Source organism: Limulus polyphemus, unplaced genomic scaffold, assembly GCF_000517525.1.
Source record: "Limulus polyphemus unplaced genomic scaffold, Limulus_polyphemus-2.1.2 Scaffold607, whole genome shotgun sequence".
Classification (NCBI taxonomy): Eukaryota; Metazoa; Arthropoda; class Merostomata; order Xiphosura; family Limulidae; genus Limulus; species Limulus polyphemus.
The window spans coordinates 421,219-427,563 of NW_013666217.1; positions in this window are offsets into that span (position 1 = coordinate 421,219).

The window sequence follows — 6,345 nt, forward strand, 5'->3', positions numbered from 1 at the left end:
AACGGAACTTATAGGTTCTTTAAGTTTTAGTTCTTTGTTGTATCGCGTCATCCTTATTGCCTTTGTAACTCCCTCTATGGACGTACAGTCCTCCTCAGTAATGTCGAGGTGGACACCATGAATGATGCCCCTTACAGAAGGTGGGGGCACGTCTTGAATTTGGGAACGTATTTTATATCCACAAATGTTTTTTGTACGCGACAATGATCTCGAATGTGAATAAGTACAAACTATTTTAATACGATCTGTTTGCAATTGAATTTTTTCAGTAGGCCCAATGATATCGTCAATGGTTCTACTCAAGAGCATGGGATTTACTTGGGCTATATTGATGTCCGGCGAAATAATGAAAACTATTTGTTTCCTGTCCATAGTTGACTTTTTGTGTCCGATTGATTCGACACTTGAACCGGAATCAGATTGTACTCGTTTACTAGCACAATCCCTATCGAAATCCATGTCTTGCGACACACCAACAGCTCAAGAAGTAGCCGACCCATTTACACATCGGCGAGGGTCGTCTACATCATTCACCCCTCTCTCAGTATGACTACTAACACGTTCGCCGTTTCGTGGCATATTTCCGATATATGCTTTCTCCAACAAACACCGCAATACCAACACCGCTTCAAAACGTCCCGGATCTAAAGCTTGTCCCTCACACCAAACATTCGTAGGTGTTAATTTTAACCCTTTCTGTCTAGCGTTTTTATATTGTACACAAGGTTTCTACAGAGGTTGTGTCATCAGTACGTCATGACAAACTCCCTACAAATATAGCATAGTATAATAGAAAAGAAACTGGCAGGTTTGGCACTGTGAGAGGACGTGAAGGTTAAATGCAGTTAAGGTTTCGGATGACTTTGGTGACTGTAATAATTATTCTTTTCTCTATGAATTGCATAGGTCTTCTATTTCAATACGCTATAAAAATATGTCTTATTGAAAAATGTGTTTGAAATATTCATGAATTTTTAAAATTTTATGATCATTTAAAAATGCACAACCTCTAAAAAATAATGTCGTGTGCATGGGTGTCCGCAGGAGGGGGGCAAAAGAGGCACTTGCCCTTCTGGAAAGACTCCCCCCCCCCCTCTCTGGAGAAATTTCTGTGGTCGCTCATGGTCGTGTGTCGAGAGTTTAAACTTAAAGTCTTGATTCGACTAATACTGCGAGTGGAGGAAATTAAAACCTGTATCTTACAAATGGAATACCATTTTTATCCGTGTGGTGGTTTGAAAGTTAGACTGTGAAATGTAGCATCTATAGCTACCTAAATAATTCAACATTCGACAAGGCAATCGTTAAAAATTTAAAACATTCAACATTAAACGAGGCAGCTCTTAATAAGATTAACTTGTTTTTTTTTCTCGAAAAGATTTTTGTAACATTAAAGTAAACTGGACCAAACAGGGACTATTGAGAGAGAAGTTTCTAAAGCTGGAAAACACAATAGTTAATTAGTGGCCTAACCCTCGATAGAGCGGAAGTTAATAAAATAAACGAATGCAACAATGTATATATACAGAGGGCTAGAAGACGCTTTTTTAATTCTAAACAATACATTAGCTAACAATGTAAACGTTTTTTAGTTCTACGACAAAAACAACAGTAATAATAAAATAAGCATTTCTAACAATTATGCTTTTTCCGAGAACAAGAGTGTATAATAGTATTTCAATTACACTATGTCTGCCATGTCCATATTGTCGAATACAAGTTTTGCTCAATACCAGGGTTATCAGGCCAGCTGGGATTCAACAAACATAACAGTGGTCGAAACGCTATTTACATAAACCATTTGTTAAACTAGCAATTATTATGGTTTCAAAGCCTTGGCTGGTGAAGCGTTATTATAATCAATTATATCTGTCATAAGACAAGAGTATTAGGCTTACTGTAATAAGAACTAGATTCTTTAAAGGCCTCCTTACGGTTGATTACAATACTAGCATAAAAACCTGCCCTCACGATTTACAGAGCGTCCAATGTTCTAATAAATCTATTCGTTATCGCCAATTTGCTCCTATAGCTATCCCAAGTGGGTCTGTACCTCCCGAAAAAACACACATTAAAACACCAACCCGTGGTACTTGAGCACGTGCAAGTTTATTCCTGTTATATTGTGAGTGATAGTAAGAAAAGTTTCAAAAATGACACCCCCGGAATGCCGACGGGGTCCAGGAACATAAATTCTGATGCCAGTTTCGAGTTTAACGACCATGAAAATCTAACCCTTGTTGATCGCCGTTATGTTATTGTGACTTCCGGGTGGGTTTTAGCCAAGTTATACGGTACGTCATATAAATACGGATCGCCCCCCCCGAATCCGTCTGCCAGGTTTGATCCTGCCAGCTCCAAGACTGTTGTAAGCTCATGGACAAACAACAAGGTATTGTGTCGTGCGGCCAAAACAACGTTTTGCAGAATACACTGTGTGTTATCAACAAAAGTGATAGTTTGGCGTTTTTCCACCTTCAGTATCTCTGACTGTGTTAATCCAATCTATTGCATAGTGGATGTGCTCTACTTGACTCTTACTTCACTTACCAAATTTCAAGACAATCCATCAAGAAATGCCTGAGATATAACATCTCTAATTTTGATTGAGTTTTTTTTCTATTTTTTCTTCGCACCAAAAGTACCGAAACCTTATTTGATAGAAAAACATACTTAAATGTTATGGATTTTTTTCAAGTTTGTTACACTGATAGATCTTTTCAATCTACAATTATGATTCTCATTTGGTGTAAATATAATCCACATGTGCAAAGGTATTCAAGAAACACCGCCCAAATTTGACGAAACTTTTTGCCACGCCTACGCAAAAAGTTATGTGATCTATAAGTCTAATACTACAGCTTTATCTAAGAGTAAAAATGGACCATTTTTTGTTTTTTGTTATTCGGATTAAAGACGGCTGATTTAGAGCAGCAAAACTATAAGATAAAAGGGCATGCAGATACATAAGTATTGGTTAAGACAAGCAAACTAGATTAGCAGTTTCTAGCTCAAGTTTTCAAAACAATCATACGAGTGGACGGTTATTATTGGTTATTTATTGCCAACATTTCAGCACAAACTTACTAAATTTTATGAAATTATCCTAATTAAAGAGCATTTAGTGTCACGCGATATTAATTTAACCAATTATATAATGATGTTTGATACGGCGCACCGATTGCATGGGGGTGATGACAAGAACCTGTTAATCTAAATTCCATGGCGTTACTATAAACAAAGCTATTAATATTGCTTTAGAGATGAAAAATTATCACCATATATTTTTTAAAATCTGGTTGGTTTTGTAAAGTAAAGGTTTGTTCCGAATAATAGGGTTGCAATCCTAAAACTAATGTTTGTTACTATCGAGTGTCACTTTCTTACTTGCTGCGGTTTGTTGGTGTGTATTGACAAAAAGTCATGATATCTAATAAAAAACACCTTAGATGTGAAAAAAAAGGTGCGGCCAAAAAAGGATTGAGCGTGCGACTTAAAGAAATGAAATCAACATTTGCGGTCAAACTGGTAGCTACACTTATAGCATTAATAAGAATTTCACATCAAATATTCATTCATTAGTTAGCTAGGCCACATATTTTGTTTTACCCACCATCATGCCCCAAGTTGAACAAAAAACGCGGCCTTACTAACTAATGAAAGAATATTCGCTGTGAACTTCATATCATTGCTATAAGTGTAGCTACCAGTTTGGTCGCACACTCAATCTTGTTTTGGCCACACCTATTTTTTCACACTTAAGGTGTTTTTGCTTAGATTAATATACGATGCTCGTCCAACAAAAGCGTTTACACCATAACTAATGTTCGAAACTGCGCGTATCTATACAAGAAGACGCTTTTAATACTGGACAATATATTTTTAATTATGAAATAAACACTACTGACTCAGGAAAACGACTTTCAAGGATAGAAAAGATACCCTCATTAATATCGAGGATACCCAAGTCATGAAATATGCATTCTAATCTTTATTAATAAGAACTTAAGAAAAACATATTTAATTAGCTATATTCATTACCAGGCTGAATTTCATTTTCAATCTAAATAGATAGTTCGATTAGACCAGAAGTTAATATCACGTATTACTGAGAGTTTTTATCAATGTTTATAGGATTCAACTTTTCAGTCAATGATGTCATGCTGTAAATTTGTCAAAGATCTAAGCTGTTGTTGTTTTTCCAGAAGAATACGTACAGGGCTCTTGAGTTTCTTGATCAGCAAAACAAGTGATTTTAAAGAGCGTCATAGTTACATTTACGTTTTCTGAACGTTGTTTTTTCTAGTTATGTCCTTCTATAAACATAAAACTAGACATACGAACAACATAGAGTAGACAATTAACAACGATCAGTAGTTGTTTTTTTAGGTTCTCCTTGGTGTTTCTAACTGAAACGAACCGGGACTTAATGATTAGTGCGCCATTATGAGTATCGGAATATCCAAGGCTTCAGCTACGATATGCTACTAAGCATGCTCAGTACTTTTAACTGTAGGAGTGTTATAACTGTGAGAGTCAATGCCGCTATTCGATTAAGATTATTCTCATAACGGGCGGTGGGTGCTGCTAATTGGTTCCTCTATGTTCCTTCTGCAGTTCTAAATTCTAATGCCTGATCCTTGGAACTCTTGACCTTGTTGTTTAGTTCATGGGCCATATAAAGTGCTGTTCAGGTTGAAAATACCAAAATACTTATTAATGAAGAAATGATAAAGCAAACCTATACCGGTTCCTGAATTTAAGATTAGTTTAGAAACTATCTACTGGCTTGTTTAATAAAAACAAAACTAGGAAAAAAATTGAGGGAAATTCTAAATTTATTACCCTTCTATGTTCAAAGTTGTTGTTTTTTCTTTTGTTTTTCTGAAACTGCTAAGGAATTGAATATACTCCAGCATTGAGTTACAACATCGGTTATGAGTTCTTGCTTTATTTAGTGTTGTTCTTGGAATGTTCTATAGGTACGAGGAAATCTCGAAATTGGCCAAAAATATATTCGACAGAAATAAGTATCTTCTTATTCAAGCAACATCAACCATGGTGTATTTGAATGTTTTATTGAATTTCACGCAAAGCTACTCAAGGGCTATCAGCCCTAGCATTCCCTAATTTTGAAACGATAGACAAGAGAGGGAAGACAGCTAGTCGACACCACCAACTCTTGGGCTATTCCTTACCAACGAAAAGAGGGACTTGTCGTCACATTTTAACGGTATTACCGTGACGGAATTCGAACTCGCGACCACCAGGTTACGATTTGAGTGCCCTAACAATTAGGACATCCTAGGCACCCTGGTGGTTTCACAACGGTTCTATAAGATCTCCATACATCACTACAAGAACAATATATGCTCCTTGAAATATTTGAGAAACAAATCATTCTTATGGAATTTTATTACAACTAAATAGGACAGTAAGCCAAATTGGACTGATGGATTCAAAATCAATATTAAATATTTTTCTGTATTTTTAAACAGCAGTAGAAAATTTTGTTGTTAATAGCTTGAAACAAAAATATATCAGATATTTTGAGTACCGAACATTATAGATACATAATCTAATCGGAAGATGATAAGCAAACTTGCACATTTCTTATCAAAAGTCATCTAAATGTTTTTTATCAGTTTTGCAGTTTGTAAGCCCTATCAAGTAACGCTAATATAATACAAACAATCCATATACAAAAACTGACCTTATATGAAATCAGTATAAACAGCATTGAACTCGGTTTGATATAAAAATATCATAAAGGAGATTGATCCAAGATTGATTCTACTGATTTTTTTTTTGTTTGTGTGTGTGTGTGTGTGTGTGGAAGCAAACGAATAAAGCTTGTTTTTCACTTGTTTTACTTGTCTTATGTGATAAGTAGCGAAGTAGAAATTTCAGAAAAAAAGAAAATTATATTTCAGGTAAATATTAACCTGTTCCTTTTTAAGTTTTAAAGTTTTATAATTGAAATTTTCAACAATGTTGCATTTGTTACATGAAGTAAAAATGCACATCAGAAGAGTTTCTAATGTCAGCCATGATACCTTGAAGTGCCATATGATAGACCAAGATAATAATATATAAAACTTTTTCAAAATCAAAAGTTGTTATCATGATATCGTACGAGCTTGTTTTACACTTCCTTTACTTGTGTTATGCGACAAGTAGTGTAATAAACATTTGCTGAAATTTCAGGAAACTGAAAATCATATTTCAGGTGAATATTATTTCTTCTTTACTAAGATGATCTAGAATATTTTACTGAAGAAACAACTACAAAAGTCAATAGACAAGCTGACATTTCTGTTTAAGTGAGTTATTTCAAAGTATATT